Source organism: Rattus rattus, chromosome 2, assembly GCF_011064425.1.
Source record: "Rattus rattus isolate New Zealand chromosome 2, Rrattus_CSIRO_v1, whole genome shotgun sequence".
Classification (NCBI taxonomy): domain Eukaryota; kingdom Metazoa; phylum Chordata; class Mammalia; order Rodentia; family Muridae; genus Rattus; species Rattus rattus.
Window position 1 is genome coordinate 163,910,623 of NC_046155.1, and position 23,812 is coordinate 163,934,434.

The window sequence follows — 23,812 nt, forward strand, 5'->3', positions numbered from 1 at the left end:
TCGCCGCCCCTCCCCTGTCTCTGCCTCCCCATCAGGCATCACCCCTGCGCCGGGCAAGGTGGCACACTGGGGTCTCTTGCTCGTCCGGATCACTGGGGACGCTCTAGGGCCAGTCAGGTGTGGGCACACTGAGCAGCACACAGTAGGTGTTCACTGAGGGTTTTCTAAGCAGAGAGGAGGTGGGGGTAGGGGGGGGGGGGGGCGGGAAGCGGCAGCGAATGAGAAGTGGGAAGGGAAGGCGGCTGCTGAGCCAAGCCCCGGGCTCTGCTGTTCCAGCTCCGAGTTTGCCGCACTGTTCCCAGCGGGTGCCAACTCTGAATGCCTGCTTAAGTCACTCCACGAAGCTCGGCTTCTCAATCTGTTTTTTATTTGCAAGGGCCAGATCCGTCTTCCTTTTTTAAAAGTCAAGCTTCTGAGAAAGTCATTTATATTCACAGTGATTCTCCTTTCAAATCGAGTCTTTGAATGGGGTGTTTGGAGTTGTGGATCATAGGGGCTGTGCCGGAAGAGGCTGCGGGTCCTTGACAGGACTCCTGGAGCACACGTGGGTGGAGGGGACATCCTCGAGTGGGTAAGGTCTGTGGCAGGGACCTTCGGTCCATCTGCTGATGGCTTGATTTCCAACGTGACCTGTGGGTCACTTTTCTGTATTTAGAGAACGCATCACCAGCCGGGTCATATAGTTGAGCTCTTGGTCCCTCCGCTGGTGGAGGTGTTTCAGAGAGAGAGCTGTGGAATCTTCGGGAGGCAGGGCTGAGCTGGAAAAAGTGAGTGAGTCATGGAGATGGAGGGAGCTCTGGTTCCCACCTGAGGTCTGTGCTCTGGTCTGCCAAGTCTGTAGAGTCTAAGCTGTGTGCACCTGCCTCCGTGAACACCATTGCACGCGCGCGCGCGCACACACACACACACACACACACACACACACACACACCACTCACCCACCAGTACAAATCCTCCTCCCTTGGGTTGCTGCTGTTGAAGCAGAGTGGGTACTATTTTGGGGAAAGAAGGGCTGTTTCCCCATAATGGTGATTCTGATGCCTCCGTGTGTGTGTGTGTGTGTGTGTGTGTGTGTGTGTGTGTGTGTGTGTGTGTGTGTAGGGGGGTGGTGAATTCTGAGTCCGAACCTTGGAATGTTCTGGCCAGTTAAGAAGCACACAGTAGTACATCTGCTTGTGCTGTCCAAGCAAGAGATCCAAGAGCTACTCTGTAAAAAGAAATGCGTTTTAAATTAGTTTATTTTATGTGCATGAATGTTTTGCTTGCCTGTGTGTCCCTGGAACTGTACTTAAGGGCAGTTGTAAGCCACCCGATGGGGGTGCTGGGAATCAAACCCACGTCCTCTGCAAGAACAAGTACTCCTAACCACTGAGCCATCTCTCCAGCCCCAAGATTTATTTTGTTCTTGGCTGTGTGTGTGTGTGTGTGTGTGTGTGTGTGTATGTGTGTGTGTGTGTGTGTGTGTGTGTGTGTGTATCTGCAGGTCTGTGTGTGAATATGTGCACGTATAAGCGCAGGTGCCCACAGAGACCAGAAGAGGGCGCCATACCTTCGGGAGCTGAAGTTACAGGTGGTAACCAGACATGGTGCTGGGAACCAAACTCTTCTGATCCACTGAAAGAGCAGAGAGCATTCTTAACCTCGGAGCTGCCTCTTCACACACACACACACACACACACACACACACACACACACACACACACACACAACACTGTACATATTATACATGTAATTAATTTATGACTAAAGCCCACATATGCAACAAAAGCCACCACTGTACACCCTTTGCATCCCTTCATGTAGAGTGAAGTCCAGGAAGGATTCTGCCAATGGTCCCTGTGTGGAGTGGATTGAAGTGGGAGTAGCCTTCAAAGGAATCTTTGCCGTAATCGAGTTGCTTGAAGACTTTCCTTGTGGGGCTGTTTTTCCGTGTGCTCGTGTATGGATTTAGAATTGGGAATCGATGCGGCTCACCCTCAGCTTCTGACATTTTTGCTTTTATTTCCTTGAGTGACTGGGTCGAATGGCTTACCCAAAGTTTAACGGGCAGCCCTAAACGTTAATTGACAGGTAATTTATGAAGAAACCCTATGTGTAACTTAGGCCATAGGTCAAAAAGCTTTCTCTGCGAGGTGCTGACTGTCTTGGGCTTTGGAGCAACAGTTCTCCCCTGAATCTACATAGATGGTATACCTCAGTGTGAGGGCAGCCATGGATGCAGCGGGAACATATGGGTGTGGCTCTGTTCCAGTTTATTTGCACGGCTGGAGATGTGGCTCCAAGGCCGAGTTCTGGCCGAGCATATGTACAAGGCCCTAGGTTCAAGCCCAGGGTCCAGCCCTACAGAAAGCAAATAGAAACATTAAAGTTTAGTCATAAAGACAGGTCGCTGGCATGTCTGGCCCATGGGACATCATTTGTGGGTTCCTGGTTTGACTGATCTGGACACAGAGGGGTATGAAGAAACAGAAAAGTGGGAAGTGGGTTACGGCAGGCTTTTAATCCAAATGATTATGCCGCAGAGTAGAACCTAAATTTACTAATCATTATTATTTATAGGATCTTTTTAAATATTGTTATTATTAGATTTACTTATGTGTTTGAGTGTTTTGCTTGCACGTATGTCTGCACCACCTGTGTGCCTGGTGCCCTCAGAGGCCAGAAGAGGTCACTGGGTCCCCTGGAAATGGAGTTCCAAATGGTCGTGAGCTGTCATGTGGGTGCCGATAACTGAACCTGGGTCCTGTGGAAGAGCAGCCCCTTAATAATATTCTTAATAGTGTATACATGTGTGTCTGTGTGTATACATGTGTGTCTGTGTAGGTATGTGCATGTGAGTGAGTACAGGTGACCAGGGAGCCAGAGGTGTCAGGACCCCTGCCGCTGGAGTTTGGGGGAGTTTGGGCCACCCGATGCGGGTGCTGGGAACTCAACTCTGGTTCTCTATGAGAGCAGTGTGTGCTGTTAACCACTGAGCCGTCTCTCCTGCTGCCAGAAATGTTTTCTGAAGCATTATCATGCAGTCTCTTCCAGCTGGACCATGGTGAAGCCAGGCCTCCTGAGGCCAGGATTTTCCAAATGGTTGGGAGCCTTCATGTGGATGCTGGGAATGGAATCCTGGTCCTCTGGAAGAACAGCCCTTATTAATATTTTTGATATGCGTGTGTACGTGTGTCTTGAGGACTGGCTCCTCTGTGCCTCTTGAGGCAGAGAACCTCTGGAAGGAGCCCTTAGCAACTCTCGATTCCGTGCAGGTTCGAGGAGCTTGAGTGACACCCAATACACAGAGAGATGAACAAAGCTTGCTCACGTTGTCTCACAGAGACCCAGAGGAGCCTCAGAAGTCAGACTGGAGCAGACCATGTCTCAATTTGCGGAAGAGGCCTGTGGCATGCCCAGACGCCGAGGGCAGCCGTGGCCTCCCCAGCACCATCAGGACCTGCTGTGCTTCCCTTGGCCTTCCTGAGGATCATGGGTGCTGACACTGAGGCAGCATGGGCTGCAGGACTAGGAGAGTCCATTAGTGTGGGGCCGTGTAGGCCACGTTAATTAGTCACATGACTGTAGATAGGCCATAAGGCCTTAACAAACTACACACAGCACGTGGCTGGGAGACTCGGGCCTCCTTCCTCTGCATCCACTGAAGCCCATCCGGCTGCGTGTGAGTGTGCACACATGTGCACCTGCAGGTGTGCGAACACGTTGGTTAACTTCTCACCGCTGTGACCGAAATGTTCAACAGATACAATTCAGAGTTAGATATTCATTCTGGTTTGCAGTTTCGGAGTTCAGTCCTCCGTGACAGGGAAGGTATGTCAGAGGGCTCAGTTCATATTATGTCACTCAGGGCACTGAAAGTGGCCAGGGATAATATGGCCTCGAGGACTTACAGCCTCCCGCTCGTTCCCACCCCACGAGGTTCTGTAACTGCCCACAATAGTGCCTTAGGCTGGGGACCAGCTTTCAAAATATGAGCCTGTAGGAGACATTTCATATTTGAATCCTTAACAGTGAGGAAACACAGAGGCCTCCAGCATCTCACCCCATCGTCCCTGAGAGAATCCTTTCTGCCTGGTGTCACTGGAGTCCACTGGATTAGATGGAAGGTGACTCTTAGCAGTCCATGAAGAAAGACAGGGCAGGGTTATACCAACAAGAGCAGGGTCGCTGTAGAAAAAGGAGGAGAGTTTAGGAAGTGGGAGGGGTTGAGGCAGGAGGCTGCAAGCTGTGCCAGTCACCGGAAGTTGGCAGAAGTAAGGAGGGGTGGGCATGGAAGTTATTAGTCACGACAGAGGTGGGGGAAGGGAGCGAGGGCTCCTCACAGGGCCCCTTTCATTATCTTGGTGAGGTCTGAAGACAGACTTAATTAGAAGTTGGTTGTTACATGATATTCCTGTGCAAATATCTGGAAGATGCCAAAAGCCAGCCTGATAGGCTGGGTGCTAGGCGTTCTTGGGGTGGGTGTGCACCTGTGTGTGGCACACTGGCTGGTGCGGAACTGTAGGGAGAGCATCATCTGGCCTTGGATAACAGTGTTTGTGCATGGAGATGCTAAGAGGCTGTGTACCTTTCTATCCCAGCTCAGCCCTAAGTAGACATCACCTGCTGCCGCCCGGTGAATTAGTATCTTTCTTGTTCATGATAAAAAAGACACCTGGAAGAAGCAATAAGAAGGAAGGGGGATTTAATTTTGGCTCATTGGTTTGAGAAGACAAAGTCATGGTAATGGAGAGCATGTTCGTAGCTGGGCCAGCAACATCATGGTGGGGGAGGGGCGGGGACTGGCAGTTTACCTTGTCATCAAGGAGCAGAGAGCTCAGACTTGGCTAATTACTCAGAAGACCCTTGACCCTGCGTTCAAAAGGTTCCACCTCTGACACTTCGCCACCACCTGGAAACCATCCCAACGCTTGAGCCCCTGGGGGGACCCCTCTACACTCAAACCCTAATACCCAGGGACCCCCTCCCTGGATCCAAGAGTGGCTGTTATAGGAAGGACATTGGAAAAAGCAGCAGAGGAGAAAGGCTTAATGCATCCCTTGAGCAGAATTCCTCCCCTGCAGGAAATCGGATCCAATTCACACCCTCACCCAGCCCCACGAGAGCGGGCTGGCGCTGGCTGTGTTTGGTAACATCGCAGCAAAACGGCCACCTTGTCTCTATTTTGGTTCCCGCCACTGCTTCTTTCTGCACCTTTTCCAAAAGTGTTCTTTCCTCCTGGAAGGCTCTGGTGCCAAGCACCCCCAGCTCCTTCCCGTTTTGGTAAATTAGGGAACAAATGGTGCCAAGTCGTTCTCGGCTCTTTCGCGAGATGATTCGTAACCAGATTATTTTCTTTTCCTCCATTGAGTTGAACGCATTAAAACTAAAATTAAATCATTACCCGTAGCACACGCGACAATCCCCTTCATAATTACATCCTCTTAATTGGCATCCGAGAGCCCGGCTCATTTATAGTTCTCACTGCAGAATGTCTCAGCCACGTTGGTTTATTTTTTAATTTATTTTCGAAGGTTTAAAGGTCAACAAGAATATCTTACCTTAATTTGACAAGCGTGCGAGAAATGATGCTAGACTCATTTATGTTCAGGTAATGTACAAAGAGATCCATAAATCAAGTGGGATGGGGTGGGGGGTGGGATATTAGACGACGCCGTAGCGGAGCCATCTGCCTCTGTTCTCAGGGAAAAAAAATCGATACCACAAAGAAAGCACAGAAGATGTACTGATTCATGCCCCTGTGTCAGGGGAGAGATGTTGGCCATTTTTAGTGACACTTCATATCCTAAAACAACAAGGGGGGGGGCTCGTGAGGGATGGATGAGAGTGACCGCAACCTTACCTTCTAGATGTCAAAGAGTAAGCCTTGTGTGTGTTCAAGAAAGGGGGACACTGAGGTCCCTTCATCCCTGTGACTCTGCCTCTTCTAATGCGGTCTTTGCAAAAGCTGCTGCTGCATAAACGATGGTGGTGTGGGAAGGAATTGAATAGACTGTGTCGCAGTAAGTGCTGTTGCCAGGGGCAGAGGCTTCTGCCTGGGGATCCCAGGCTTTCCGTTCTGTGCACGCCTCTCCAAACCTTGCCTTCCTTTTGGGGGCCCACATTGACCATCTTCATAGTTGAGCTTAGAGAGAACCCATAGGCTCCACCATGATGGATGCTCGGGCTTGGTCCCCTGTTGTCTGAAACAGGAAGAGGCAAGGTGAGGAGGTGGCTTCCTGGAGCTGGAGGAAAGGCTTCTGTGCAAGCGGAATTCGGAAAAAATAAGCGGAATTATTGCACTTTTCCCCCAGGCATGGTTGTGGGGCGTTGCACAGTTTTGCAGGAGGAGAGCCAGATCAGGAGACCCCACGTGACAGTGTATCAGGACTACTGGGGAAAGAGGAGAGTAGCTGAAGAACATCTATATTTATGTTCTTCATACGTATAGTATCTAGTGTATAGTTATATATTAGTTATATATAATATATATGATTTATATGTTACATATAGAATGCGTTAGTTACACATTAGCTATGTATATAAAATTATATACATATGTTCTATGTATGCTATGTCTATATAATATAAACATATGTATGGTTATAACTAATATAAGGTGTGATTAATTATATATAGCATGTATAATTAATTATATCTTTATTCTTCTGTATACATTATATTTGATAATCGGGGAGACTTTGCGGTGGGGATAGAACTTATATTTTTGCAGCCAAACCGTGGTAGGAAGCAGAGCTTTTCGCTACTTCCCTTGCGTGAGGCTCTGATTTGGGGATTTTTGAGATCTTCCCTTATGACACCCTTCTGTGAGCTGTCACCGTGCATTATGTTGTCATGTTTCCCGCCACGTGTCATAAAGGTCTTTTCTCTTTCAGCATGAAGAAGTGCTTTGAGGAAAAGTCTGGGTTTTTTTTTTTTTTTTTTTTCTCTTTTTTCGGTTTTATGCGACAGAGTGGAGTTCAGAAAACTTGTTCACGCGGCGTCTCCAGTGTTTCGCTCGCATGAGATTTAGGGCGGTCGGCGGGTTAAGTTATCACTGGGATTCCGAGGTCCTGCGAGGCCCTCGGAGGCCGAGACGCACGTGCCGATGACTGCGTACCAGGCAAAACCCCCAACTCACAGACGCATTCGGCTACCCTGTTTTAGTTAAGAGTTTCTATGGCTGTGAAGAGACGCCGTGGCCGAGGTAACTCTTCCAAGGAAACATTTAATTGGTGCTGGCTGACAGTTCAGAAGTTTAGTCCATTATCCGCACGGCGGGAAGTCGTGGTGCTGGAGAGGTAGCTGAGATTCTGCATCTGGATCAGCAGGCAGCCGCCCGAGTGAGACACTGGGCCTGGCTTGAACATCTGAGACCTCAAAACCCCGCTTCCCCACCCCAGTGACACCCTTTCCTCCAACAAGGCCGCAGCTCCTAATAGTGCCACTCCCTGTGGGCCCGTGGGAGCCGTTTTCATTCAGACCATCACAGAGCCCAGTATAGATTAGTGCTGATCCTGTTGCGTATCCCTCTGGCTTGCAACAAAGGGCCTCAGTAGTGTCTTCAAATCACACATGAGCAGAAACACTCTTGCTTTTGATTTTTTTGTCCCTTTTAGGGACACCTGAAGATGATGTAGGAGGCCCCTGTTACTGAGCTCTCGTAATCTTTAGAGACACAGATCTTCATCTGCTTGGGAAAATTCTATGAAACACACACTGAGAACCTCCACATCCCACAGATAGCCCATAGGACATCAAGGTTTTACTATTATTAATATTAATATTATTACATTAATTTCTGGAAAAGGATCATGTGCCACGTGTGCACATGGAGGTCAGAGGACAACTTGTTGGTTTTCTCCTCCTATCATGTGGGTCCTGTGGGTCGGTCAGGGGTTGGCAGCGTTGGCAGCAAGCATTTTACCTGATGAGCCATTTTAGCTGTGGGTGGTGGTGCACACCCTTACTGCCAGCACTCAGGAGGCAGAGGCAAGCTGGTCTCTGAGTTCAAGGCCAGTCTGTTCTACACACATAGAGAATTGCGGGCCAGCCAGAGCTACATAACCAGGAAGGAAGGAAGGAAGGAAGGAAGGGAGGAAGGAAGGAACGAACGAACGAACGAACGAACGAACGAACAAAGACAACATCAGAGGAGTCATCTTGCCAACCCAGAGGACTTTTTTTTTTTTTTTTTTTTTTTTTTTACCCAGCTAGCAATTTAATGAAAGTGGCAGGCTTTAAGTTTTGCAAAAGGTCAAATCTATTATTTGGCCATTAATTGTGATGACCAGATGAGGAGGGAAACCACACACAAGCTCCCGGCTGTGCGATATATCATTAAAGATGGTTCTTACTAGGAAGGCTGAGGGGTAGAGACAGGGGAGGGATAACCATAGGATTATTCAAGGGGCGGCCATTAAGTTATATGCTTCAAAATCTCTAGTAGAGAGGATCTCGAATATTCCCAGCACAGGCGACAAATACACGCGGTGATGGATGTGCTGATTACCCTGGATTGATCATCACACATTGCACACATGTATTTAAATGTCACATTGTACCCCATATCGATGTGCAAGCTATGCATCCGTTCAGAACTGAAAAGACGTAGGCACTAGAGAGATCGCTCAGTTGGTGACGACCTGAGTTTGAGCCCCGGAACCCATGTAAAAATGCTGGGTGGTGATGGCATGTGCGTGTAAGGACACCACTGAGCAGGCAGACACAGAGAGATGGTGGAGGCTCACGAGCCAGCCAGGCTAGCCCAACTTAAGAGCTCCAAGCCAATGAAGAGACCCTGTCTCAAAGAAGACAGACAGTGTTCCTGAAGATGGCACCTCAGTTTATCCTCTGATCCCCGCATGCACACATGCATAGGCACACACCCATGTACTCATGTGCATAACTATCCCCATGTGTGCACACGCACATGCGCACGCACACTTATAAAAAATTAAATCTTTAACGGAAGAAATTTTTGTTTTCGTAGGTCTTGGAGACTCCCTTTATGAGCATGAACTGGATTGAATTTTTTCAAGTTGAGTTGGAAAGCAATATTAGTTTTCTATTATAACTATTGCAACAATGCCAAGTTCCAGACAAGACTTGCATGCTCGTGCGTGTGTGTGTGTGTGTGTGTGCGCGAGCGCGCGCGTGCATGAGTGAGTGTGTGTGTGCATGAGTGAGTGTATGTGTGCGTGCCTGAGTGTGTGTGTGTGCATGAGTGAGTGTGTGTGTGCATGAGTGAGTGTATGTGTGCGTGCCTGAGTGTGTGTGTGTGCATGAGTGAGTGTGTGTGTATCTGCATGTACACACACAGGAGAAAGCTTACAAATATTTCCTAAATACTCCTGATCATCCTTGCTAAACGTCAACTTTTAGCATTCTCTCAGATGTTTTTAGGAGGCTCCAACCTTGCAACCAACACAATCAATTATGTAAAAGAGAGGGAAAATTCCTCCCAAAGCCACAAAACCAACCAAACAGGACATTAGGTGTCGTGCCCTTTCCCTGATCCTTTAACATGGGCCAGTTCTAAGGGTCCACCTGTAGCCGGGCATGGTGGAACACACCTGTGGAGATCGACTGCTCTGAGACAGGAGAATCGGGGGTTCAGGGCCACACCAGTCGGCACATTGAAGTCTTACTGCACACTGGATCCTTCTGAGCCAATTGGAAATCATCAGTGGGGCTTTGCGTGATGTGGGCTAACGGTCACCATAAGCTCTGCTATCAGGGAGGAGACCCGACAGCATCATACTCTCCAAACAGATCATTCTGCACGGAGCCTGGCATCTCCGGCAGACACGGTTCAAAGAACACTTCGAACACACACCGTACAGATAAATTCAATCCCCACTGCTCTTCGGGACGCCAGCCAATAGAGGAAGCCCAAGGCCAGCGCTGGCTGCAGATACCCAGCCAAGAATGCGGCTGCATCTTTCCCTTCTTGATAAAGTGCTCATAGGCTGTTTCCTGGAAGCTCCTTCCAGGAATATACATTTCTCCGTGCCCGGGAGACGTTTCCTGGGGACCTTGTTGGAAGCGTCTAACAGTTCTCATTCCTTGCAGGCATTCAGGTCTTGCCAGCCATGACATGGCGGACTTGCCTTGGAGAGGAGCACAGACGGGGGCTTCGTCCATCTTTTTAAACTAGCAAGCGGCTAACATGATGGAGGGCTCCTTAGGTGCCTAGTACTGCTTCAACATCACCCTCACTGCTCATATAGTCCTTATATTAACCCAGTACGGTAGCCTCATTTTACATTGAAATGAACACACAAACAAACAAAACCCAAACGGGGGCACAGAGAGGTTGCGTAACTTGCCTCAGGTGCCACAGCTTGCACAGAGTTGCCTAGGCTCACACACGCCCCACCCCCACTCCGGCTTATTTGCAGAGTCAAAGGCTTACTTAGGTCTGCCATGGGGAAGTAGGCTCGTATCCTAACAGCCAGGGAGCAGGAAGCCTGCCTGCATTCTCTTCAGCTTCCCCTTTCTTCCCCTCTCCAGGATCTCGGCCTGCGGGCTGGTACCTCTGCATCCAAGATGGGTCTTTCCACTTACTCATCCCTCTCTGGTGGAAGCAACTTCATGGGCACACCCCGAGTGTGCATGACGAGCTCCCAGACGCATCTCTGTAGTCAAGGACACCATCTAGACTGACCGTCACAGAGGGGAGCCAGGCGGCCTGGCCGCTCCAGGACCCTCCTTCATGTGAGCACTACACCACAGGGTACCAGTCTCATTTCATCCATGGGTACCAAGCATCCGGGGCTCCCAAGCATACCCATAGGAACGGGTAGGAAGAGTCAGGGTTGAGACATTGACAGTGTGTTTCTAGGACCCACAATATCTATGTCTGAAAAAAACATAGTGACCCCCAAAGACAGTCCAAGACGTTCACCTCTGTCGTAGACCAAAGTAAACAATGCATGTGACTTTCACCTTGACTTGCACAATCCAAACAAAGCTGACCCCTAAGAGCACCAGTTCTCCCACGAGAAGAGTACACACAGATTCCCACACCAGGGTTAGGACTTCTCCCATGGCCTCTGCTCTCAACATACCCAAAGGGGTACTCCCAAAGTCCGAATCAGATTCACCCACCTCTGACCTCACCACCTCCCTCTGTGTGGATGTCTTTCTCCTGACAGGTCATGTTTCAGGAATATCCTTACTCCAGGGCCTCTGCAAAAGCCACCCCTGTTTATCTACTTAGCTTGACTAAGCCCCCTCCCAGTGAGGATGTCCTCTGTGTACTGAGGAGCTAAGACCAGGGTCCAGGCTCAGCGACCCATGTTCTCTGTCCCTCACTCTGTTTCTCTCCTCTCTTCATAGTATTGAGTACCTTCCACAAACTATGATTATTATCTGGTTTTCTCTGCTTGGAATATAACTCTCTAAGGGCAGGGTCTTCGTTTTGTTGACTGATGGGTGTTAGTTACCCAGAATAGTCCCAGGCCTAGAATACATGCTTATTAAATATTTACTGCATGGATGAGTTACCTCTAGGGTGGGGGAGGGAAAAGGTGGAAATTCAAGGGGACTACAAATATATATATTTAACAAAGACATATGTCTTAGTTTGGGTTTCCATTGATGTAAAGAGATACGATGATCAAGGTGACTCTTGTAACAACATTTAATTGGGGGTGGCTTACAAGTTCAGAGACTCAGTCCATTACCATCAAGGTGGAGCATGGCAGAGTCCAGGCAGGCATGGCGCAGGAGGAACTGAGAGTTCTACATCTTCATTGGAAAGCAAAGGGAGAAAGATCAACTTCCAGACAGCTAGGAGGTGTGTCTCAAAGCCCATCCCCACAGTGACACACTTCCTCCAATAAGGCCATACCTCGGAATAGTGCCCACTCCCTGGGCCAAGAAGTTTTGAGAAACTAAACAGTCAGAGGCTGTGGGCGTGGCTCAGCGGTAGAGCCCCTGCCTAGAATCCTCCAGTGTGGGGCGGGGGCCGTGGCTCAGTGGTAGAGCCCCTGCCTAGAATCCCCCAGTGAGGGGCTGGGGGCGTGGCTCAGTGGTAGAGCCCCTGCCTAGAATCCCCCAGTAAGGGGCTGGGGGCGTGGCTCAGTGGTAGAGCCCCTGCCTAGAATCCCCCAGTGAGGGGCTGGGGGCATGGCTCAGTGGTAGAGCCCCTGCCTAGAATCCCCCAGTGAGGGGCTGGGGGCATGGCTCAGTGGTAGAGCACCTGACTAGAATCCTCCAGTGAGGGCTGGGGGCGTGGCTCAGTGGTAGAGCACTTGCCTAGAATCCCCCAGTGAGGGGCTGGGGGCGTGGCTCAGTGGTAGAGCCCCTGACTAGAATCCTCCAGTGAGGGGCTGGGGGCATGGCTCAGTGGTAGAGCCCCTGCCTAGAATCCCCCAGTGAGGGGCTGGGGGCGTGGCTCAGTGGTAGAGCCCCTGCCTAGAATCCCCCAGTGAGGGGCTGGGGCCGTGGCTCAGTGGTAGAGCTCCTGCCTAGAATCCCCCAGTGAGGGGCTGGGGGTGTGGCTAAATGGCATATAGTTACCAGTATATGTATTCATTCTCTCTCTCTCTCTCTCTCTCTCTCTCTCTCTCTCTCTCTCTCTCTCTCTCTCACACACACACACACACACACACACACACACACACACACACACAGACAGACAGAGACAGAGAGAGACAGACAGATAGACAGACAGACAGGCAAAATGAGAATTCGTAATCTATGCATGGTTTACATAAAGAGAACATCTATTCCCCCACTAAATGTGCATCACACATGGACTGCTCCTTACACAAAATGTAAGACAGAGTTTTCTTGGGTCCCTGAACTGTTCACATTTGACAACATTTGTGTATGAGATGTCTTAAGGGATGAAGCCCAAGGCTGAGTTCAAGTACTGTGTACGCTTTTCCTATGCATGATGTACCCAATGCCTGAAAGTGATTTTGTACAGCACTAATAGTAATTTTGTGTGGAAAATCAAGTTTCCAAGGGTGCAATTTTCCACCTGTTGTGTCAGCAGCAACTGGGGCACTCTGGATTTTTGAAGCATTCTGAATGTGAAAGTTAGGGGTGCTCACCCTACACAGAGGTTATCAGTGACTGCACCCGCAGGTTCTTGGCTTTGTGACAGGGAAGATGCGTGGGGGCAGGAAGAGAGGGTGGGCAGGGCAAGCTTCTGTGAATAAAGGACAGAAGAATTGAAGGGAGTTGTAAACTGACTGTAAGAGCTGATGCTGGTGTGGTGCTGGAGAAGGTACAATATAAAGCAGATGGACAAGCAAGATGGCACTAGGCTACATCATCGCTGTGGTGAATGAGAACAGCCCCCATGAGCTTATAGATTTGAATGTTCGGTTCCCAGTTCGTGGACTGTTTAGGAAGGGTTAGGAGGCACGGTGTTGTTGGAGGAGTTGTGTCACTGAGAGTGAGCGCTGAGGTTTCAAAAGTCCATACCGGGCCCAGTCTTGCTCTCTGCCTGCTGCCTGTGGATCAGATGTAAGCTCTTAGTTCTTGCTCCAGTGCCATGCCTGCCTGCCTGCCTGCCTGCCTGCTTGCCTGCCTGCTGCCATGCTCCCGTCATGATGATTATGGACTGATCCTCTGAAACTGTACACAAGCCCCAATTAAATGCTTTTTTTTTTTTTGTAAGTTGACTTGGTCATGGTGTCTCATCATAGCAATAGGACAGTAACTAAAACAATTATTTTATTTTGTTTTCTGAGTCAGGGTCTCCCCATGTTGTCTAGGCTGGCCTCAAACACACAGTTTTGTTTTGTTTTGTTTTTTTTTTTGCCCCAGTCTCTCAAATGCTGGGATTTATAGCTAGTTTTACCATGCCTACCTGTGGATGTTTCTGGGAGCAGGGTACCTGGCATGATATCTGACTACCTTAGGTCTAGTGGCCGAGAGAGAGAGAGAGAGAGAGAGAGAGAGAGAGAGAGAGAGAGAGCGAGCACTATGAAAGGTCAAGTCTGAACTGTAAAGGGCTGAGTCCAGAAATGTATATAAAGATCAAGAAATCATGGGGTTGGGGATTTGGCTCAGTGGTAGAGCGCTTGCCTAGGAAGCGCAAGGCCCTGGGTTCGGTCCCCAGCTCCAAAAAAAAGAACCAAAAAAAAAAGAAATCTGATGTGTCAAGAGGTGGCCAAGCTGGATGCTCAGGGGTCTGAGGGTCCCAAGCAGAATGCTGTCAACTCTAGGGGCCCCAAGCATCACACACTTCACTTTGCAGCCCCAAAGCTTCTAAGATTTGTTTTGGGTCCTAGATATGATGGTGCGGGCCTGTAATCTCAGCATCCAAGAGGCTGAGGCAGATGGGTCCTGATTTCAAGATCAACCTGACCTATATAGAGTTCAAGGCCAGACGGGGCTACATGCAAAGACTGTCTCAAAAGCAACCCAAAAGTTCTGCTTTCTGGGCTCATTTGCACTCCCTTTGAGCGAGGGGGGTGAATCTCGGCCGTGGGCCGTGTGGAAGCATTGGTCCAGCGCAGGACAGAACAGCCCACGGGCAAGGCAAGCAGGCGAAGGCAGCATCCTAGCCTCTTCGCTGGCAGATCACATCCTGCCTCTTTGTGCTCCAGGCAGCTTCCTGGCCATCAATCAGTGTCTCTAGTGAGCACCGTGCCTTCTGAGGAAGACCATTGATCAGAGGTGACGGAAAACAAGTGGCCACAATTGGGACAAGTGAATATTCATTTGGAAACGTCAATGAGCAAGTAAAGATTATGCCGGTGGTGACTTGCCTGGCAAGATCAATCCCCATCATGAGGTGACCCAGATGTCTGTGGATGCTGAGAGTTGGAGCGAGAGACCCCTGGCATGAAGGGGAGAGATTAGCCAAAGAACATCTGTAACAGTGATGTCAGACGCACCCTCCTGCACCACCATTCCCGCAGATACTGATCAAAGCCAGGGCTGAGTGAGTGCTTTCCGGGTTGTGGGTACCCTGTCCAGGGCCTTTGCCTTGGTGTGGATCACGGTGCAGTGGCTACAAGGCCCAGAGATCTATGTTTGGATGGAAGAGATTCCATGCAAAAAAGACTTCAGGGCTTCAAGGATGGGTAGGAGCTGTAACCGCGTCCAGATGGAGAGGGTCTTTCGTCTCCACTGGGAGCCCTCTTTCCCAGTTGTATATGCACCTCTTTCCCAGTTGTATATGCACCCTCTTTCCCAGTTGTATATGGGGTCCCAGCTGTATATGCACCAGGAGAGGCAGTGAGATTTGAAACCCGGACCTCTATTGTGGAGCCTCTATATCCTGGAATGTAGAGAGGCGAAGCTGCCCACTTTGTCCTCGGAAATGTACTAGGAGCCCTGCTGGCACAGTGCCAGGTGCACTGTCACCTAGGTGTGGCCTGTCACCCCCACCCCCCCATATAGACACCCAATTAACCATCTGCAGGAACTGCCATGGGCGTGGGGGAGGGACTCGGTCCCGCTTCTCTGTGCAGCCTGCTCAGCTAATGAGGGGTTTGTGAAATTTTTAATTATGGCTTCCATGCCTTGCTTAATTATTTGCATATGGCTTTTACAAGCGAGACAGGGACGTCTGCGTGCGGGCGCTTCTCCTCAGCCCCGCGTTTGACTTTAATTAAAGGCAGAACCTGAGGTCTTCCCATCACTAATGATGGTGGAAAATTAGCTCCAGTTCCCAGGGGTCACCGGAGTGATGCACCCTGAGGCAGAGAGGGGACAGAGCGGACAGTGGAGCTGTGGTGCAGATGGCAGATGGCCCCGCTAGGCTGCTGCTCCTACACTTCCCCCACACTGCCAGCCCAGACCACCCTCCGAGGTCCTCCCTCAAGGCCCAGGGAAGAGACAGGCAGAGCTTTGCTGTCCCCTACGAGAAAGGAGCCTGATTTTCCCACCACCATGAGGAACTGAAGCACTGTGGAGTAGGGGGCAAGAGTTACTTGGGAGGACGTTCCCTCTGGTGGTCTGGAGCAGCAGCTGGACTGTCCTAGCTGGAGGTGATGTCCTAACATCAGAATGAAGAGTTTGGAGATGAAAGTGTATGCATTTGGTATGTGCTAATCAGCACAGAGACACGAGCAGAGCCATGACACACGTGCATGTCACAGACGTTCAGACCTTCATCCTCACATGGATAAAGGGTCCCCTAGGTCTCCTTTTCTAAGGACAATGGGGTTTTTTACTTTGCTTGTTTGTTTGTTGTGATGTAACCATGTAGCCTTGGCTGGCCTTGAACACACTATGTAAACCACCTTTTAGAGCACAGGGGCATCTCATCTGCTATTCTGTGATGGCCTCATCCTAACTGATAAGTCTACAGTAATTCTACTCTCAGACAAAGTCGAATTCTGAGGAGCTGGGGTTTATGACTTCAGAATATAGACTGGGGAAGGGAAGAACATCACCCAAACTGTAATGATAGGTGTGGGTACCTGTGAGCATGAGTGAGTGTGTGTGTGTGTGTGTGTGTGTGTGTGTGTGTGTGTGTGTGTGTGTATGTAACAGCACTAGGCAGGGGGTGGGACAGAGAAAGGAGGGGGCAGGTGTGGGGGGATACCATATATCCCACACCATATCCCTTCCCGCCACACTGATCATCCTCCAGGCAGAAGCAGATGCCTCAGGCTGGAACCCCATGTTTCTGCATGAGCACCATAGGTTCCAGAGCGGTGGAAGCCAGCTCCTAACCAGCGAGGCCAAGGCAGGTTGGCACACCAACGACTCAGAGCCTTTCCTCTGCTTATCTAATTTTTTTTTTTTTTTTGGTTCTTTTTTTCGGAGCTGGGGACCGAACCCAGGGCCTTGCGCTTCCGAGGCAAGCGCTCTACCACTGAGCTAAATCCCCAACCCTGCTTATCTAATTTTATGTGGCTCTTTGCTACATCAGACCTCACGTCTATCCAGGGGATTCATGCTTCCTCACAGCTGTGGCTGTGCTGTTCATAGCAGAGTGGACCCCAGGGCTAATTGGGCTCAGACATGAGGTTTTGATTCTCTTCGTTTATTGAGGCAAGGCCTCACCGTGTAGACCAGGCTAGCCTTGAACTCACCAAGCTACACTTGCTTCTGCCTCAGAGAGCTGCGATCAAAGGTGTGCGCCACCACGCCCAGCCAGTGCCTGAATTTCTGATGAGTCTCACCTCAGTTCCCACTCACTCCCTGGTGCTTGAACATGGAGTCTCATTCTCAAATTCACGATGTGTACTACTGAGGCGAATACCCCTAGCTCCTCAAATAGTCTTTTTAAAAAGTCCGCACCACTTGCCGATTTGAGAATCAGAAGACTTGATGGTAGACATCCAGGTTCCCAGATCGGCAGATCTGAGAGTCAGGATCTGTTGCCCAGGGCCCTCGGCTGTGTCACTTGAAGGGCAATTTTCATTATACAGAGGTCATGTGTTTATGACTGGAAATGAACTGTTTCACACAGGGGCTCACTAAAGACCAAAGATTGACTGCTTTGGGTCCCTTCACAAGATGCCTTTTATCACCCATCTTCCTTTCTCTTTTTGGCAGCCTAAGAGAAGTTGGGGGTTAATCTATTCCACTGCGGTCAGCTGACAGAGATGTACACGGGCACAGATGTGGGGTCTTGTGGATGCTATCCCACTGTGCGATGCTACTGGTCGGCCAAGGTCTTTTTATAACTGTGACCCACTCCACCTGGCGAACGAATGCCTTGGAACACCACCATGTCCTGGGAGCACCAGGATTTACCACTTTTCTCTCTGGATCACTGAGGCTGAGAAGTGAGACTGTATAGGATTTGGGGGAGTAAGAAAGAGTCCGTGGGCTCAAGGAGAAACCAGACTTCTCTGCATGTTGTTCAAAATAAAAACCGTCAGCCAAGTTGCAAAGAACAGGGCTGTGGTGGTTTGAATGGGTGCGGCCCCGTAGAGTCATGTGTTTGAATGCTTGGCCATAGAAAGTGTAGGAGGTGAGGCCTTGTTGGAGGAAGTGTGTCGCTGTGTAGTGGGCTTTGAAGCCTCCTGTGCTCAGGCTCTGCCTAGTGCAAAAGAGAGTCTCCTCCTGGCTGCCTCTGGATCAAGATGTAGAACTGTCAGCCCTTTCTCCAATACCTCTGCCTGGAGGCTGCCATGCTTCCTACCATGATGATAATGGACTGAACCTCTGAAACTGTAAGCCAGCCCCAATTAAATGGTTTCTTTTGTAAGAGTCGCCTTGGTCGTGGTGTTTCTTTGGAGCAGTAAAGCCCTAACTAACACAGGGACCATGGGGTACTGGAGGGACGGCTCAGCACTTAGGAACACTTGTTGCTCTTGCAGAGGACCCAGGTTAGGTTCTGTCACCCACGTGGTGGCTCACAGCTGTCCCTGACTCCAGTTCCAAGAGATCTAACTCCAGCTTCTCACCCCCACGGGCCCAGGCATTCATGTGGTGTACATTCATCGATGCAGGCAAAACACCCAACACACACATCCTTTTTTTAAGGGACAGGAACATCTGTGTGGTAGCATGGGCTGTGGCAATAATACTGGGTCCCAGGAACTCAAAAGCCTTCTTGGTTGACTCCCCTTCCCTTCACCCCAGGGCATCAGCCCTCAGAGCAGGAATCCCTAGAAGTACCCCTGTGGGATTGGTCTCCAAGGCACCTACTTACAGCACAGGAAATGTAACGTGAGGATGCTACCCAGTGAGAAATACTGCGCGGAGCATCCGACACTTGGAGGACAGTGCTCTCTCTCCTGGATACCTGAATTGGAGAAAAGGTCTGGGGGACATAGTAGAGAAAATCACAGGCTTCATTCACCAGGCACCATCTGGGAATGAGAGATGAAGGCAGGGCTTGGGCCTTACCAGAGACTGACTCTGAGTTCATGGGTCACACTGAGATACGTGGATGTGGGGAGGTGGACAGCTCTGACCTCGGGGTGCTTTTGACCAGGGACTTAGTGACTGAAAACACAGTGTGGTTCTGTATTGAGAGGATGAGGGGTTGTCCAGGCCCCCAGCTGCTGAACCTGCTTAGAACCAACAGACAGGAAAAGATGGGCTCAGATGTCCAGGTCTGCAGCTCCTTGTGGTAGGAGGAAACAGGAAGGGATTGAGGGAAGGATGTATATTTCTGTGTTTCCAAGGGGGGTGGGGATAAAGGGCAGAGGTGACTTGGGACAGAGGATGTTGGGAAGATGGGAACCGTCCCACCCCGATAGGCTGAAATCTTCCCAGTCATAAGCCAGATAAATATCTTACCCTTTAAGTTGTTCCTGCCAGTACTCGGTCCCAGAGATGAGTAAAATAGCTGTATCACAGGTCAAGAGAGGGATAGCTGAGCTGGAGAGATGGCTCAGTGGTTAAGAGCACTCAACCTTTTCTTGCAGAGGACCTGAGTTCTGTTCCCACCAACCACAGTGGATGGCTCTAAACTACTTGTAACCCCCAGGAGTTCTGACCTATCTGGTTTTCTCAGGCACCTGGACAGGTACACACACACACACACACACACACACACACACACACACACACACACACACACACACACACTAAAAAAATTACTAAAAACAAATCTTTCAAAAAGAAGTAGAGGAGGGGTCACTCCGCCCCTGCCTGCTGCATCTACGTGTGTCAGCCATATCGCTTCATCTGGAAGGACCCAGTGCTCTAGTGTGGGAGTGCCTTCCCCTTCTCCTTGCTCACCACACAGTGCCTAAGCACCCACTCTGTGCCAGGCTTTGCTGGCAGCCGAGTGCCCAAAGGCAAGTCCTCTGGGGCTGCCTTGCACCAGCCACAGGGAGAGGGATTCCCTGGAAAGAGGCCAAGCCTCCCCGCCAGTCTCTCCTCCTCCAGAGTCTCTGGATTACTGTTGGCAGCTTGGAGGCAGCTGAGCCCTGCCAGGGGCCGGGGCGCTCCGGTTTTACTCACACACTTCTTTCTGCCCATATTATACCCCAACTTTCAATTTGGAGAAGTAAATATGCAATTTTTTCCTTCCCTGTAATTTTCCCTGCTGTGGCTGTGGATGTTGGAGCAGCTGGGAAATGTGAATAGCTTACTGCTTGCTGGAAGTAAAAGGAGGCCGGCCGTGCAACACCATGCATTCTCAGCTGCTCTTGGCAAGATCCAGTGGATCTACTGGGAAAAGACGGTCTCCAAGCTATACACCCTGGGAGCCCTTCACCCAAATAACCGGTCTCCTCCTCCTATCAGCAGTGCAATGGGTGAAAAGGGGTGTGTGTGTGTGTGTGTGTGTGTGTGTGAGTGTGTGTGTGCGCGCACACGCATGCGTACATGTGGCACAGATGTTCGTGGGGGAGGGGCTGGGAGTGTATTTGCTTACACAGCCAAACTTTCCGCATATTCCTCTGGAGACTTCCAAACCCTCCTGTCTCAGTAACTGAAGGTCAGGACGGTCTGATGTAAGCTTTGTTGGAGAAAAGCTGGGGCTGGTGAGGAGAGAGTCAGACAGATCTGGGATGGCTGTAATTTATAGTGTAACCTTGACATGTTTGGTCTCCCTAGATCTTTGTTGTGTCCACTGGGAAACAGAGAGGCGGACTGAAAGATGTGCCCCCCCCATCTTCCCAGGGAGGGCTTGCTGACCTCCCAGTGGATGTGGTCAAGGACTGGGCCGCCAGTTCCTTGGGGATCTCCCTCAGCAGCAGCAAGCTGCCTCACCTGAGGGCACACCCTTCCAAGGATAACCCACATCCAGCCACAGAGAAGGCGGGAGGGAGGAAAGTCAGCCATTGCTGCCAGTGCAGGATGCTCCAGCAGGCTTTGCCCACGGCAGGGCGTGTCCTTCCCACTTCAGTTTCCTTCCTTTCTGCTTCACAAGTGCCGGCCCTTAATAAACACTTACACCTCTGAACTGCATCCCAGCCTGCTCGCAGAGAGCCAAACCTGTGACAAGTAAGGATAATGATTTTCACTTCAAGAAGTTATTGTGAGCAAGCTAAGTGGGCTATTTCTATAGTGTCCTGCGTAGTCTCTGAAACGTTACCAGAGGGAGATAAATATCTGTTCCATTCTCCTCCCTCCCTGCCTCTAAAACACACGGAATTCTATTCAAGAATGTAAGCATGTGATCCTAACCTGTGCTCTGTAAAATGGGCTGGGGGATGGGGAGCCCAGGGAGACAAGTAGCTCTGGGCATAGAGGCCTGTGCTCTGGGGGAGATCTGTAACTGTGACCAAGGACTCGAGCTAGCCTTCTGTCAAGTTCATTATCCAGGCATCTCGTCAGCCCTCCTCAAGGATCCTCACTGAGAAGAAATTGAGCATGCAGATGCTTTTCCATCATAATCTCCACGTGTCCACCGGGTAATTCATAAAGGGGTTGGAGATATATTGAAATTCAATATTGTTTTAGTCCAGATCAATATTAATAATTGTTTGCATCTTTAAAGTGCAATTTGCAATTGAAAAACTCAACAAAGATCGGCCAGTAGTTGCTAACACATCAAATTTTCCTATTAAAGCATAGTCCCCCTGACTTTAAGATGTTTCTTATATACAATGAGGACTGGACTGATCTATGCTAAGGGCTTTCTGTTATTTATGGGTGCAGTGTTAGAATTCATTTCCACTAGGTGTTAAGCTGAAAAGGCCAGAATTTTTTTTTTTTTTTTTTTTTTTTTTTTTTTTTTTTTAGGATTTATTTATTTTTTATTTTATGGGCATGAGTGTTTGCCAGCGTCCTCCCTGGTGCAGCGTGTGCATGCAGTCCCCATGGAGGCCAGAAGAGGGCATTGCATCCTCTGGAACTGGAGTTACAGATGGTTGTGAACCACCATGTAGGTGCTGAGAATCGAACCCAGGTCCTCTGCAAGAGTAACCTGTGCTCCTAACCACTGAGCCATCTCTCTAGCCCCAGGAGACTTTTAATTTTAAGTTCGTGATTTCTAAATTCTTAAAAATTTTAGAATATTATACATTCACGCAGTTGTTACAGAACAACAACAGAAGCCCCTTGTGCTCTTCATAATGGTTCCCTGAATAATAATATTATACATGGTTGTATTGTGTGGTAACTCAGTGTCACAACCGAGATATCAATGGTGCAGCTGTAAAATAGAGGCCACGTCCATCACCAAATGCACTCCCATGTTGCTCTTTTAAAGTTCTTTAAAAATTAAAGGTTTTTAAATGAAAAGTCTGGCTGTAGATACATCATGATCCAAATGATTAAACTGGTTTAAACGTCTTTTTTAAAGTGATTTCCATCAGATTCTGTGTGGTAGTGTGCATCTGTAACCATAGCGTTTGTAAGGCGGACAGAGGAAATCTCAAGTCCAAACCCAGCCTGGATTCCATAGCAAGTTCTAGACCAAACTAAGCTATAAAACGAGACCCAGTCTTACCATCCAGCCCCAGAGAAGTTTTCAGTTAGTGGGACACGGTCCCAGCAGGGCTGCATGTTGTGTGCACACACACAACAGTGGTCCCCTCCTACAGAGTGGCCCCAGGTGGCCTCATTAGCCAGCAGGCCCTCCAGTGGATGAGTGTGGCTTTGCAGAGCCAAGAATACAGTGTGCAGCTTGACACTACAGCCCAGGCTGTCAGAGACACCTTTGAGAGGTGTCATGAAGGCAAATGGTTTATCTGGACTCAGTCCACAGGGACCCAGATGTCTCTGCACCAGTGCTTTTGGGTTGGAAGGACTTTAGAGCACAGCCCCAGAAACCTATCAGAGGCTTTTGTATGGAAGTGACCAAGATCTGTGGTAAAGGTCAGGTCTCAGACCTGAGTGACAGACACTCTCTCCAGATGGCCACATGTCCTGCTGAAAGTGACCGTATTTACATATCTCACTCCAGAGCTGCTAGGAACTTGGGAACTCATTCGCAGTTGATCTTTTGCATGAGAACAGATTGTGAGATTAGAGTAATGGAGTCCTGAAGGTTTCCCAGCTGGTTGAAGAGGAAGCCAAGACCAGAACATGAGCTCCCTACCTGAGCCCGATAAACACCTAAATATACAAAATATGTGTCCCATAAAATACGTCATTTCAATCATTTTTAAAAGATTTGGTTTGCGTGTATGTGTTTTTCCATGTTTTCATGACTTTTTCTCTTGCTGAGATAAGACACCATGACCAAAGCAACTCATAAAAGAAAGCTCATGGCTCCAGAGGGTTAGAGTCTGTGACGGCAGAGTGAAGGCTTGGTACCAGGAATAGCTGAGAGCTCACGACGGCAAGCAGGAAACAGAAAGTGTGCTAGGGATGTTAAGGGTCTTTTGAGTGCTCAAAGTCCGCCCCAGTAACCAATATCCTCCAACAAGACCACACCTCCTAATCCTTCCCAAACAATTCCACCAACTGCAGACCAAGTGTTCAAACACACAAGTCTATGGGGCTTTTATTTCAGCAGACAAGTCATTCTTATTCAAACCACCGAACCCTGCTTGTATGTATGTGCCTGGTGCCCAGAGAGTCTAGAAAAGGGTATAGGATCCCCTGGAACTGGAGTTGCACTTGTAGGTAACAGTTGTAAACTGCCCTGAACCATCCACCTCTCTAGTCTCATTCTTCCCATCTTTAGGTGTGCAGTTTGGTGGCATTAACTAAATTCGAGCTGGTGTGCAGCCATCACCATGGTCGACCTCCTGACCCTCTGGTCTACCTCCCAACCCGCTCATCATCCCAGTGTGGGACTCACCCACTGAAAGACAATTCACCATCCCTGGGCAGACCCGGGCAGTCACTGTCTTGCCTACTGCCTCTGAACGTGGCAATTCTGTGCAGTTGTGTAGCATTGTCTTTTGTGACTGTTCTGGATCACTGTATGGCTGGTATTGTGTGTGTGTGTGTGTGTGTGTGTGTGTGTGTGTGTGTGTGTGTGTGTGTGTGTTAGGGTAGGTAAGCATGTGAAGGTCTGAGGACAACTTTCAGGAGTTGATCCGTCCGG

General features: G+C 49.5%; 1 protein-coding gene across 1 annotated transcript in view; it reads left to right on the forward strand.

Moving 5' to 3' along the window:
- The first annotated feature begins 368 nt into the window (after positions 1-368).
- Positions 369-23,812, forward strand: part of Chst8 (carbohydrate sulfotransferase 8) — a 105,862-nt gene continuing 82,418 nt past the window's right edge. The window contains exon 1 of the mRNA XM_032893867.1: positions 369-571. The gene's annotated coding sequence lies outside the window, so the exon portion shown is untranslated. The remainder of the gene's footprint in view (positions 572-23,812) is intronic.